General features: G+C 37.6%; 1 pseudogene; it reads left to right on the top strand.

The window, feature by feature from the left end:
• Positions 1–12,947: 12,947 nt before the first annotated feature.
• On the top strand, positions 12,948–15,392 carry LOC132174381 (uncharacterized; annotated as a pseudogene).
• The last annotated feature ends 43 nt before the right edge of the window (positions 15,393–15,435 follow it).

Genomic DNA, 15,435 nt, shown 5'->3' with positions numbered 1-15,435 from the left:
AAAGTCGTGTCTAAAAGCATTCTCAATGGAAGAGCCAAATATTACTTTTATCTAAAATAGCTATTCAAATGTTTAAAAAACCTCCTACATTGGACTAACAAAAAAAATAAATGTAAAATAGATATTTGATTGGGAGAGTTAAAAAAAAAAAAAAAAAAGAAGCTAAATGTAGCAACACTTTTTAAGGGAGCTATTTTATTTTTCATTGTTTCTCTCACCTGTTTTCTCTTTTTTTCCAAATATTTTCCTACTTTTTCTCTGCATGTTCTCATTTTCCCAAAAATTTTCCCATTTTTCCTCTCACATGTTCTTTTTTTTTCAAAACTTTTCTTACTTTTAATAATATTTTAATAGAATAGATAGAAATATAGCTAATCCGATGTAGAGACATTTAAAAATGACTTAACTAAACTAGATAAAAGTGAGTTTTAAGAAATCATTTTACATAAAAATACAGCTCTTCTATTGGGAATGCCTCTAATTGAGCATGAAAATTGTATTTCAATTTATGTAAGCAAATAGTTTCTTAAGCAGAGTAACCCCAGAATGTTCGATGCTTTAGACTAACGGTGAATTTTGGTTAAGGTCAAGTTTCAAATCTTGAGTTTTTATTATAATCCTCCAGTAATTTCTAAGATTTTTTTTTTTTTTTTTAATGGAAAAAGTAATCTATATTAGTTGACCATAAAAATTGCATTTGAATTTGTAAAAGCGGACGTGGACATAATTGTTTTTTTTTTTTTTTTTAGGGATAAATGTAAAATTGGTCCATGTGGTTGGCCTAATTTACAAATCACTCTTTATGGTTTAAAAAATGATTTATAGCCCCTAGGGTAGGCCAAAATAACATTTTACTCCCTGAACTCATTTTCCGTTGAATGACTTAACGGAAACCATTACATTGCTACATCACACCCGATAAAAATAAGACACATGTTCTTTTTTATTTATACTTTTAAAAAATGACAAATAAGTTTTTTCACGTCATTTTGAGCCTCCAACACACACTCCATGTCAAATTAAATAAACATAATCCCTCTATATCCCTTGTGCCGCCGTTGTCTTCATCTTTCCCAACGATTCTTGCCGTCGTCTTCATCTGCGTCTAAGATTTGTGCATCTACGTTTTTTGGCAGTGCTTTCTATGGAAACAATCTCTCCCTCTCTATGTGTCTGTTTTTTTTTTTTTTTTTTGTTCTATGGCAAGTGCTTTCAGGTTTGTGTTAAATAGATGTTGGAAGATAGTTGAAGATAGTGGCTTTAAAAAGCAAACCATAGGTTCATCTTTCAAAAAGTGATCTCTTTTTTGAGATATGCAATTGTTTTTTTTTCTTTTGTGGGGCTTGTGTTTGTCCCTTAGTGTGCATGTGTAAGATGGTGGTTGTGGTTGTAGGAATATTCATGTGTGGATGTAAGTCTTAACGGAAAACGCAAATGAAGACGACGGCAAGAATCGTTTGGGAAGATGAAGACGACGGCGACACAAGGGATATAAAGAGATTATGTTTATTTAATTTGATGTGAAGTGTGTGTTGGAGCCTTAAAATGACGTGAAAAAGCATATTTGTCATTTTTTAAAAGCATAAATAAAAAGAACACATGTCTTATTTTTATTGGGTGTGAGTGGCAATATAACGGTTTCCGTTAAGTCATTTAACAGAAAATGAGTTCAGGAAGTAAAATGTTATCACTACAAAAAAAAAAAAAAAAAAAATTTCTTACTGGAGTTTTCTGACGTGTCAGGGTGTCTGACATGTCAGAAAACTTTTCTAACGTGGCATTTCTGACGTGTATTGAATGTCAGGTACATAGGAGTTAGTAAATTTTTTTTTTTTCTGACTTGTTACTGTTTAGCACGTCAGAATTTTCTGATGTGTCAATTTTGACACGTCAGGAAATTTAAAAATTAATTAAAAATAATAATTTTTTTAAAAAAAAATTTTTGGAATTTTTTTTCAATTAAAAATTTATTAATTTTTTTTTTGTAATTTCTCTGCACGGCAACTCTCTTCTTTTCTCAATTTTCTCTTTCTCTCTCTTCTTTTCTCATGCCAGCTCTCCCTTTTCTCCATTTTCTCACTCTCTCTCTCTTCTTTTCAATCTCCATTTTCAAAAACCCAAACCCAAACCAAAAAAATCTTCAAAAAATCAAAAACCCAAACGTCAAACCCAACAAATCTTCAAAAACCCAAAAAATCTTCTTATCTTATCTTATCTTCTTCTTCTCTTCTCCTTTTTTTTTTTTTTTTTTTTTTTCCTTTTCTTTTTCTTCTTCTTCTTCTTCTTCTTCTGCTTTCTTCGATCTGCTGCTTCTCAATTTTTTCTCTTCACCTTTTCTTTTTCTTGTTCCTCTAGAGGGAGCTGCCGTGCAGAGAAGGGAGATTGAGAGAGGAGAGAGAGAGTGTGGGGAAATAAATGAAGAGGGAAAGAATAAGAAGAGGAAAAAAGTTGAGGGGAAATAAGAAGAGGGAAAAAGTTCAAAATCCTACCCATTTTTTTGTGACATGTCAATATTTAGTACATCAGAAAATTCTTACGTGCCAGTTGGACACGTCAGAAATTTCTGACGTGCCAAAATTTTATGACATGCTAAAAATTTTCCTAACGTGCTATTTTTTGCTATGTTAGAAAATGGTGACGTGACATTTTTTGCCACGTCAAAAAATGGTAGTTTTTTGTAGTGTATTTTGGCATACCCTAGGGACCTATAGATTAATTTTTAAACCACAGGGAGTGATTTGTAAATTAGGCCAATCACAGGGACCAATTTTACATTTATCCTTTTTTTTTTTTTTTTTTATATACCTTTATTTTTCTTATTCTTTATTTATTTATTTTCTAAAAAAGGCGGGTGGGGGTGGGGAAGACCAACTGTAGCTATTCTACTTGAGTGTAATCATAGTAGCACTTGTCTGTTGGAAGTCGCAAAGGCGTAGACGATAAGAATAACATGCGCTCTCTTAAGTCCGACTGAGCTAGAACTTGACTAAGCCCCATTATAATTTCATTTATATTATTTGTTTCCTTATTTGATTCGGACATTAATAATACATAATTTATTGAATAATTTATGTGTGGAAAATTCTTGATATATAATCAACATAATTAATTATGCTAATTAATGACCAGAGGTAAAAATAAAAAAACGGTTTAGATATTAAAAACATGGACACGTGTTGCAATTTTAAGCATTCTCAGATATTAAAAAACATAGACATGTGTCGCAATTCTAAGCACTCTCTACGTCAAAATTCGGCTTTTATGTATATATATGATTTCATTTATATTATTTGTTTCCTTATTTGATTCAGACATTAATAATACTTAATTTATTGAATAATTTATGTATGGAAAACTCTTGAAATATAATCAACACAATTAATTACGCTAATTAATGACTAGAGGTAAAAATAAAAAAAACAGTTCAAATATTAAAAATATGGACACATGTCGCAATTCTAAGTACTCTCAGATATTAAAAAACATAGACACGTGTCACAATTATAAGCACTCTCTACGTCAAAACTCGACTTTTATATATATATATATATATATATATATATATATGATAAGCCACTTGAGTGTAGGCAGTCTTCATGGCATCATTCCCATTGGCACTAGGCCGAGGCGACCTACTAACTTCCCTCAACCGATTGTAATTTTTTTTTATTTAAGTGTGATGAAATAATAAAAAATTATGCAAAAAAATTATTTTAAACTTTGTATTTGTCCAAAGGCCTAGGTTCTCTTTACGATCATAAAGATATAGATTCCCTCTACAAATCTACCGTTACATGTTTACAAAAGAAAAGGCATCAACTTTGTTTCAGTTTTTTTAACGGGTAAAGCAAAAAAAAAAAAAAAATTGATAGAAGAAATTAAACACAATAAAATCGAACGAAAGGACTATATATATTGTCCATATACACCCTTTTATAGAGGGGATTGCAGCTTATTCCATGAAAATAACTACAATTATACAATATTAATGCCTAAAATAAAAAGATTGCAACAATATGCAATTATTGTAGTTTTGGGCCATATATATATATATATGAGGGAAATATTATGGGATCACAGGAATCTATACATATTGGTGTTCATGGACTCTGCAACGAATAGTACAATTAGAATAAGTCAATTATAATTTTGCAGAATTTACGGCATAAATCACGTTCCTCCCAAGAATTTACGCTTTCTCTCAAGAATTTCACATTGCAATCTATAAGACATTCTTCCAATTTTTCTCTTTGCTTTTCAGTAATTCTCTTCTTTGGGGGTATACCAAAATGATCACCTGGAGAGAGAGAGAGAGAGAAATCGAGCAGGTAGTGGCAAGGGATGGAGAGAAAGGGGCATATGGGGAGCGGAAATAGGAAGCGGACGGTCCTCTGCATGTTTCAAAACTATAGAAATAGTCATTAACAACATTATTATCAACGTAATTCCCTTCCTACTTTTTTCATCCATTGTTCCTCTCGGTCAGTCTCTTAGGTTGTTAATTTTTGAGAACTCCAGAATGAATTCATAATCTACAACATATAAACTTTTATATACAAGAGTTCTCATATTTTTTTAAGTTAATTATGTAAAATTTTATTTTTTCTTAAAAGCAGGATGATTTATTATTTTTAATTTAAGCAAAGAACCGTTTAAGCGTGTGACCTTGGAATGGTTTGATGTCTTTTGGCTAACGTGAATTGGGTTAAGGCCATGTCTCCTGACCTCTTTATTATAGTCATCCAGTAATTTCTAATATATATTGGCTAAAGTCATGTCTAATTAACAGAGTAATTAATCGGTAGGTAAGATTAGAACATTAAGTCTCCGCTAGGGCTTCTCTCTGAGAGGCGGCTAGTGCTGGAGGTGGAGTCCCTGTCCGTTCTATTGGAGCAGGAGCTAGGGCAGTTTAACTAGCGGCGCAATTGGGAGTAATGGAGGACGAGATAGAAGCACTGTGTGGGAAGATCGCTTTAACAGACAATGAGAAGGTGGGTATACAGATCACGGAAGGGGAGATTGCAGTAAACCGGGAGTGCGAAGGCTTATGTCTGGTGGGTAAAATATGGTCACAGAAGCAGGTAAACAAGGAGGGGTTTAAATCAATCCTATCAAGAATATGGCGACTGGTTGGCGGGGTGGTATTCAAAGAACTACAAGACAATATGTGGTTATTTGAATTTTCTAAATAGGTGGATAAAGAGAGAGTTATGGAAGGCCGTCCACGGACTTTTGACCGGCAGATTATCGTTCTGAATGAGTTTGATGGCAGTACTCCTCCGTCGAAGATGGACTTCACGCACTCACCAATATGGGTCCAAGTGCATGACATGCCTCTTTTATGCATGAACAAGAGTGTAAGGACTAAAATTGGATCATCGCTAGAGCAACTTGTAGAGGTGGACATGGCCGGCGACGGGGCAGGTTGGGGACGATGCTTGAGACTTAGGGTCATATTAGATCTTACTAAACCACTAGATCGTGGAAGAGGACTCCAGGTTGAGGGAAAATCGTATTGGGTTGTTTTCAAATATGAAAAGCTCCCCCTCTTTTGTTTCAGTTGTGGCCATATTGTCCACGGTCCAAGAGGATGTCCTGCCCCAAAAAACATGAGGTGGAGTATGGAAGAGGAGAACAAGCAATGGCGACCTGGCTTCGAGCGGAAGATCCAATTCGCAAGGGCGGCGGCGGAAGCTTTAGCTACAGGGCGGGGGATGGGCAGCCATGGTCAAGAGATACCCATGAAAAGAGGAGCGGTGGTCGGGAGGAGTACGGTTACATAAAAAAAGGAAGGCGGCATGCATTCCGGAAACCCTAGGCATGCAAATTTGGCAACGAACAGTGAGAAGTTGGTGGCTTTCCATTCTGGGAATAAGGAGGAGCGGGATTCGCGGGAAAGAATTGAAGGGAGCCAGGGGAATGACCTGCATGAAGATACGGTAGAGAGGTCTGGGCACCCTTAAACCTAGAAAGGACACGTGGATTAAATATGGAATTGGGTACAATGGATGGGCTGTATGAATGGCCCAAAAACATGGTGGAGCTGACTGGAAATAACATAGACTGATTGGGCCTGCGGAAATAACAAGAATGGAAGTCATGTATGAAGACCCAAAAGAGGCAAGCATGGGGACAGCCGAAATGGGACATCCAAAAGACGGCAGTAGCAGGGAACAAACAGGGATCAAGAAATGGAAACGTATGGCTCGAGAAAACGAAAGCAACCAGTTAATGAAGTGGTGACAGTAGACAGGAAAAAGAAAGCAAAAATGATGGGAGGTAAAAGCACTGGATCGGAAGAGGAATTGGCGGCGGCTGCTGAGCAGCCCCGCCAACAACAATGAGTTTGCTAAGCTGGAACTGCCGGGGGCTTGGGAACCCCTGGACAGTTCGAGACCTTTGCCTTTTGATGAAGGAAAAGAGACCCGACATTTTGTTTCTAATGGAAATAAAATGTAATAAAGGTAAGATGGAATTACTCAGAGTTAAGCTTGGTTTCAAATGGATGTTTATGGTTGATCATATAGGCATGAGTGGAGGACTGGCTTTGCTCTAGAAAGAAAACCAGGTTCTGAAGGTACAAAATTTCACAAGAAGACATATTAACGCAACAGTTAAATACATAGACAAGGAGGGTTCTTGGAAACTTAGCTGTTTCTATGGACACCCAGTCAATGAAAAACGGCATGAGTCATGGCAGCTTTTAGAACACTTGAATGGTTATGCCCCACAGCCCTGCCTATGTCTAGGGGATTTCAACAAAATAACTAACCAAGATGAGAAGGACGAGGGTGCAGTTAGACAGGAGAGGCAAATGCAATGGTTTAGGGATGCGTTGGACTATTGTGACCTTCGTGATCTGGGATATGAGGGAACGCAATTCACCTGGACCAACTGCCGCTATGATGGGGAGTTTATTAGAGAGCGTCTGGATCATGCCGTAGCTAACACAAAATGGAGCCAAATATTTGGTGATGTCACTGTTCACACTCTTGCCGCTAGATCATTTAACCACAAACCGATATGGGTACAATTTGTAGGGAACATACTGGAGTAGGTACGGCGCCAGCGGCGGTTCAAGTTTGAATCAAAATGGCACTTAGATGACGAGTACAACAAAATTTTGGAGGAGGCGTGGCAAAATGAGAATTATGGGGCTTCGGCCATGCAGGAAGTACAGAGCAAGTTGGAATGCTGCCAACGGTCTCTCTCGCAATGGAGTGGACGGAAATACGGCAACACAGAGAAATTGCTCCAAAAGAAAACTAAACGGCTAGAGGTTTTGCAATGTCAAGAAAAATGGGAGGACTGGGTAGAGATTAAAAACTTGAAACAGGAAATAGAATTTATGTTGTAGCAGGCGGACATTCGTTGGAAGTAGCGTGCCAAACAAAATTGGTACCAACATGGCGATCGTAATACGCCTTTCTTTCATGCTTGGGCAGACCATCGGAGGCGGATAAATCACATAAGCAGTATAACGGATGAAGTTGGGAGAGAATGGAGGATGGTGGAGGATATTAGTGAGGTGTTCATGGATTATTATAAAAATTTGTTCACCAAGGCAGGTACTCAAGACCTGCATACTTGCATGGAATGTGTAACCTCACAGGTGACACAGGCCATGAATGAAAGGCTGCTCAAGGAGTTCATGGCGGAGGAGGTGGATGTTGCTCTTGGCCAAATGCACCCACTCAAGTTCCCGGGGCCCAATGGGTTTGCAGCATGCTTTTATCAAAAATCTTGGTCAGTTATTCGGCCTGAGGTATGTAAAGCAGTCCTAGAATTTCTAAATTCAGGGTATTTAGATCCTTCTCTTAATGTAACAAATATTGTCCTCATCCCAAAGAAAAAGAAACCTACTCGGGTAATTGATTTCCGCCCTATCAGCCTATGCAACATGCTTTACAAACTTATTGCAAAGGTCCTTGCAAATAGAATGAAAAAGGTTTTGACCACTGTTATTTCTTTGAATCAAAGTGCTTTTGTCCCGAGGAGATTAATTACGGCGAACATAATTGTTGCTTTTGAGGCACTCCACACTATAGATGTGCACTTAAAAGGGCGGAAGGGGTTTATGGCACTTAAACTCGATATGAGTAAGGCTTACGATCGAGTTGAGTGGAATTTTTTGGAGGCTATTATGACAAAACTGGGATTTGCAGAAAGATGGACCCAATTGATTATGGCTTGTGTTAGAACCGTGTCATATTCAATACTTATCAATGGTAAACCTTATGGGTGTATCAAGCCTTCAAGAGGAATCCGTCAAGGTGACCCGTTGTCCCCTTACCTTTTCATACTTTGTGTGGAAGGTCTCAGTGCTTTGCTAAATAAGGCAAAGGAGGAAGGGAAAATAACAGGGTTACCCATTGCTAGAGGTGGAACCAAGATAAACCATCTCTTTTTTGCAGATGACAGTTTACTGTTTTGCAGGGCTACTTTTTCAAAATGGACCAAAATTCAGGATATCCTTGCCAGCTATGAAAAGGCCTCTGGACAAAAGCTGAACCGCAAAAAGACTTCAATCTTTTTCATCCGGAATACTAAGGAGGAGACAAAGAATTTCATTATGTCGGTTGCTGGAGTGAATGCCACAAACCGCTATGAAAAATACTTGGGGCTTCCCAACCTTATAGGTCATTCCCAAGTTAGTGCTTTCAATGGCATAAAGGGGAGAATATGGGATAAACTACAAGGGTGGAAAGAAAACTTTCTTGCTCAATCTGGCAAGGAGGTGTTATTGAAGGCGATTGTCCAGGCAATTTCAACATACACCATGAGTGTTTTTCTTCTCCCAAAAACACTCTATGGGGACATAAATGCCATGATGGCGAAATTCTGGTGGGGACACAAAAAAAAATGATAAACGGATTGCTTGGATGAGCTGGCCTAAACTTGGGAGGGCAAAGACAATGGGGGGAATGGGCTACCGCGAATTGGAATCGTTCAATATGGCACTCTTGGCATACAAGGGTGGCGACTTCTTCAAAATCCTAATGGGTTAATAATGACTCAGATTCTAACGGAAAAATATTACTCTCATGGGAACTTTATGGAAGCAGAACTTGGAAGAAGCCTGTCGTATGTGTGGCATAGCATCTGGAAAGCACGGAAACTGCTTGACATAGGTTTGGCATGGAGGGTAGGTGACGGATCTAAGATTGGTATTTGGAAAGACAAGTGGGCTTGCATGGAGATAGCGGGTTACGTCCAGACGCCTGTTAGAATTCTCTCTCATGAGGCCAAGGTGTGTGAATTGATTGATACAGAGACCAACTGGTGGAACACGACCCTTATACATGAGATCTTTGTACCTGAAGAAGCAGCGTTTATTTGTGGTTTGGCAATCAGTCCAAATGAATCTATGAACTTTACCCATATTGCACCTTGAAGAAGCCTAAGCCTTTTAAGGTGACTGATTTTAGACCTATCAGCTTGTGTGATGTGGGTTATAAAATTATCTCCAAAGTGTTAGCTAACCTCCTTAAAATTATTTTACCACTCATTATTTCTCAAAATCAAAGCGCCTTTATTTCGGGAAGGCTGATCTCTGACAATATTTGGGCGGCTTACAAAACTCTACACTCCATGCACACAAGAATGTGGGAAAATGTGGGTTACATGGCCCTAAAGCTTGACATGAGCAAAGCTTATAACCGGGTGAAGTGAGTGTTTTTGAAGGAAGTGATGAGGATGATGGGTTTTGTTGAACGATGGGTGAGGCTTGTAATGAAATGTTTGATCACAGTCACTTACTTTGTTAGCATCAATGGGAATCCACTAGGGTGCATTAGCCCAACAAGAGGGATTAGGCAGGGAGACCCGCTATCCCCTTGCTTGTTTATCTTGTGTGCAGAGGTCCTAGTTTTCAACTCCACCAGGCAAAACGTATTGGCTCTCTGGGGGGGTGGCCTATCTCTCCTAGGGGACCAAAACTAAACCACTTATTTTTTGCATATGACAATCTTATTTTATGAAAGGCTACTTCTCGGGATTGGCATCGCCTAGCCTTTATGTTGGAAGGCTATGAACAAGCGTCGAGGCAGAGGTTAAACAAAGACAAGATTACGGTTTCCTTTAGCAGAAACACCAGTGCAAAGGCCCGGGTATTATTCTTAACCTGACAAGCGTTCCTGCCTCACAATGGTATGACAAGTATTTGGGGCTACCGGCTTGGGTGGGTAAGTCCCGCATAAGAGAATTTCAACATATCACAGACAGGGTAAGGAAAAGGTTCTCAGATTGGAAGTTGAAGTTTCTTTCACAAGCTGGGAAAGAAACCCTCCTAAAAGTCGTTAGTCAAGCAATTCCAACCTACAGAATCAGTATCTTCATGTTACCTAAGAAGCTTTGCAATGACCTCAACGGGATTATGCAACGATTTTGTTGGGGGCATAAGAATGATGAAAAGAAGATACACTGGATGAGATGAGAGAAAATGGGTTGCTCGAAGGCTCAAGGATGGCTGGGTTTTAAGGATCTCCTTTGTTTTAACAAAGGTCTTCTAGCAAAACAAGGATGGAGATTATTGCAGAACCCTAACAGTTTGGCAAGACGAATTATTAAAGCCAAATATTATCCCAAGGGTTCTTTTTTGGAGGCTAATAAGGGAACCATGGGATCTTTGGCATGGAGGAGTATCTTTGCGGCAAAAGCATTGCTTCAGGAGGGTTTGATTTGATGCATAGGAGATGGTTGTATGGTGCATGTCTGGGTAGATAAGTGGGTTCCCCAACCTACTACTTTTCTATTCAATCTCCCTGTGGTATTTTACCTGCTGATGCTAAAGTAGTTGACCTTATCGACCCAAACTCGAGGGGGTGGAATGTTGATGCAAACCAACTAATAACAAAACATAGAAAATGATAAATCGGCTACTTCGAGAGAGCTGTGATCTCTAATGGCTACTTCGAGGGAGCTTTGACCTCCAAAACACAGTAAACTATATTCTAAAACAATAATCAACTCATACTTTGTTATTGATCATTCCCCTTTAAATAGAGAAACAATATACTATTGATTACATAATAGACCTAATTGGACGACTCTAATAAGGAATGAATATAACTATTTATTGGACTAGAAAATCTATAGAGATATACTCCTTACTGGACTCTAGCATGACACCAGGCAATATGGGAAAAGCTGATTCAATGATGCAATAATGATGAGTTGGCTTTAGCGGCAATACTTGCATGGAGCATATGGACTAGACGCAACTCTGTAGTGAATGGGGGAGTTTTTTTCCCATCCTAACAGGTTAGTCCAAGACACAGAGGTTTCCCTCCAACAATTCCAGCATGCTTAGACTACAGAAGGAAACACTAGTACTAGGGCTGAAACTGACATGCCAGAATAGTGGAAGCCTCCCCTCTTGGTATGTTCAAAGTTAACTGGGACGTTGCTTTTAATCCCAAAATGAAACGCATGGGAGTTGGGATTATTTTCCGTGATGAATTCGGGAGGGTGAGTGCGGCTCAAAGCAAAATGTTGGACTCGTACCACAAACCCGTGGCCAGTGGCGGAGAGAAAGGGGGGCGACCCAAGGGCGGGCGCCCCCGGTAAAAAAAAAAAAAAAACAAGTAATTTTAAGTCGATAGTTGAAGGACGCCCTTGGTAAAATTTTTCAAAATCCTTACTGCCCTGCAAAACATTTTTACCACCTTAAAAAAAAAAAAAAAATTCTCAACTCTTTACTCTTCAGCACCATCGGTCCAGCAAGGCAATACATTAAACAAAAGAAAGAAAAAAAAAATTAATCTTATCCTAAATCCCTAACCCCTCTTCCCGACTCCAACCTATCCTGCGGCTCAAGAGCTTTTCGTTTTCACTTTTCAGACTTGCCGACTGTCGAAACAAATCACCAACTTGAGAAATCCAATTCCGTTGAAGTGTGGGGATTATTATTCCCTCCAAAATCAAACACAAAACCTTTACTCTTGCACTGTAATAGGCTAATAACCGTGGACTGTGCAGCACTCACTCACTTGCTCACCGATTAGCGACAAATAACCAGTCCTACTGCTGGCTGTGGCTGTCCAGATCTGAGAGTTTGAGATCGAGAGTGGGAGAGTGACGACTCTGTAGTCTCTGTGAGTATTCTCCTCTTAACAGTTGCTAGATTGCTTTATGCCTTTATTGTTTGTAAATATATGCGGTTCCTAGGGGATATAAATATATGTGGTTGGTAGTGCTTAGAAAAGTGAAAAAGAAAGAAGAAAGTGGAAGAATAGAATACTTTTTAGTTTTTGTTTGTTGCTTGCTGCAGAGGCTGTGCACAGCAGCACAAGAGTCCAAGACCCACGGTCCCCACAGCCTTCATTGCCTTCATTGTGTTTGTTATTTGTACATGGTCATTACTCATTAGTCAAATTTGTTGTCATAACTCATAATAAGAATTAAAGAATGACTCACAAAAAAAATAAAAAAATAAAAGAATTAAAGAATGGTAAAGATTCAAAATACTGCTTGTTTTTTTCTTTCCCCAATTCAAAAACTTTATTATTTATTTTTTCATTTTGTAGATTGTAGTGGGGCGCTCTCATTGTAAATGCGTATTTCTTTTTTAATTGGGCAATTTGCAAACTCTAATATGATTGATCGAAATTTATGGAGCATTTTAATTGTGATATATCTCTTATTTTCATCATTTTGTTTATCTTATTCTAATAAAAACAATATTGTTATTTTTTTTGTAAGGTGTGTTTTATATATTTTGGGATTTTGTCAAGCATCAACGAGTTTCAGAAGATTATTGCCAATCTCAGGTTTGCTCTTTTTATTAATTCATGTTAGGCTAATAGCTATCGAAATATGCTAATAATTTTATTATAATATCATTAGAGACTTATAGTATGTTTCATTAGACATGAATTGTTTAGTATGAGAATTAAAACTAATAGATAAATAATTTTCCAGGTTTCTGAAAATTCTTAGATTACATTATGGGCAAGCCAAAAACAATTGATGCATTTTTTAAGAAAAATGATGCTGATTCAAATTCTAAAATGTCTTCATCGACATCAAATCCTCAAACTTTAGCTCCTGAGCAACGCCCTTCTAAGATGCCAAGAATTGAATCTCAAGTAGTTGAGTCATTTGACATTTCTACTCTACAACATGATCCAGGATTACGTCCTCAAATATGGGAATATCCTGTTAATCAACGGGATGAAATTAGATGTGCTTATCTTAAAGTTGGTCCGCATAGGTTCATTCCTTCTAGTAGTTCTGGATATCCGTTTTTAGGAACTGAAAAAAACCGCCGAAGATTTCAATCATCTTGGTATAAGATGTTTGATTGGTTAGAATATTCTGAGGCCAAAGATGCTGCTTATTGTTTACCCTGCTTTCTTTTTGCTAAAAAGCCTACGGGGCGGTTTGAAGGTAGTGCATTTACAATTGAAGGATTTCGTAATTGGAAGAAAGTTAATGATGGTACACATTGCTCTTTTTTGGCCCACATGGGAAATGGGCCATGTTCACCTCATAATAATGCTGTTAAGTGTTGTGACAATTTGAAAAATCAATCTCAACATATTGATAAGGTGATAGATAAGCAAACTTCGGAAGAAAAATTGAACAATCGATTGCGATTGAAGACTTCAATTGATTCTATTCGGTATTTGGCATATCAAGGATGTCCTTATAGAGGTCACGATGAAGGTCCCGATTCTAAAAATCGTGGCAATTTTCTTGAGTTGATAAAACTTGTGTCCAATTACAACGAGGATGTTGCCAAGGTTGTTTTAGAAAATGCTCCACAAAATGCAAAATATACTTCACATCATGTCCAAAAAGATATTTTACATGTCTGGGCAAAAAAGGTGCGAGATGCAATTCGTGAAGAAATTGGTGATTCAAAATTTTGCATTATTGTTGATGAGGCACGAGATTAGTCTAAGAGAGAACAAATGGCTATTGTTTTGAGATTTATTAACAAAGATGGTTTTATACAAGAACACTTCTTTGATATTGTCCAAGTTAAAGATACATCGGCATTGACTTTAAAGGATAAAATATCTGACGTTCTTTCTCAAAATTGTCTTGATATTCAAAGTATTCGTGGGCAAGGGTATGATGGTGCTAGCAATATGTGTGGTGAATGGAAAGGATTGCAGGCATTATTTCTCAATGAATGTTCTTGTGCATACTATGTTCATTGTTTTGCACATCGATTACAATTAGCATTAGTTGCTGCATCTCGAGAGGTAATTGTTGTTCATGATTTCTTCTCAAATTTGAATTTCATTATCAATGTGATTAGTGCTTCATGTAAACGTCATCGTGATTTGCAAGATGCTCAAGAAGAAGATATCGCACATTTGATAGCTATTGATGAACTTGAAACTGGAAAAGGGGCTAACCAAATTGGCACTTTGAAACGAGCTGGTGATTCTCGTTGGGGTTCTCATTTTTATTCTATTTGTAGCCTACTAAGGCTGTTTAATCCCGCTTGTTCAGTGCTTGAAAAGATTATAAAGGAAGGATCTACTTACTCTCAACGTGAGGATGCTGGTGCTGCTTATGAAATGATTACATCATTCAAATTCATATTCATTTTACATTTGATGAGGGAAATTATGGGTACTACTGATTGTCTTTGTCAACATTTGCAACAAAAATCTCAAGACATCTTGAATGCTATGCAATTAGTTTCTAATACAAAAGCACTCCTCCAAAAATTGAGAAATGAAGATTGGGATAATTTTATTGAGAAAGTAGTCTCTTTTTCCAAGAAATTTGAAATAGACATTCCGGATTTGAGTGCTCGTTATGGTAAAAGCCGAGGTCGGCTTCAACGGGATAACATTACGGTGGAACATTATTATCATTTTGATGTATTCAATGCTACTATAGACTTTCAATTGCAAGAGCTTGATTGTAGATTTGGTGAAAGGGCAATGGAACTCTTGACACTTAGTTCAGCTTTGGATCCAAATGATGCTTATAAATCATTTAATATTGATGATATATGTAGTCTTGCAGATAAGTACTATTCTCTGGATTTTTCTGAGCAGGAAAAAATTATTTTGAGATTTCAGTTGAAGCATTTTGAAGTTGATATGCTTAATCATCCGAAACTACAAAAATTGTCCTCCATTGCGGAATTATGTCGAGGATTGATAGAGGCCGGAAAAGCAGATACATATTATCTTATTGATAGATTGATTCGTCTTGTTTTGACTCTTCCGGTGTCTACAGCAACTACCGAACGAGCATTTTCAACAATGAAAATTGTCAAAACAAGACTTCGTAACAAAATGGAAGATGAGTTTCTTGGAGATAGTTTACTTGTCTACATTGAAAGGGAAATTGCTAAAAGCTTTGATTCAGATTTGATACTTGATGATTTTGTTGTTCTAAGGCCGCGTAGAATGCAATTTTAGGCCCTTTGTATTTTGTATTTTCCCTTTACTTTTGTACTAGTGC

The sequence above is a fragment of the Corylus avellana genome, chromosome ca3, assembly GCF_901000735.1.
Source record: "Corylus avellana chromosome ca3, CavTom2PMs-1.0".
NCBI classification, from domain to species: domain Eukaryota; kingdom Viridiplantae; phylum Streptophyta; class Magnoliopsida; order Fagales; family Betulaceae; genus Corylus; species Corylus avellana.
This window is presented reverse-complemented; position numbering and strand designations above follow the sequence as displayed.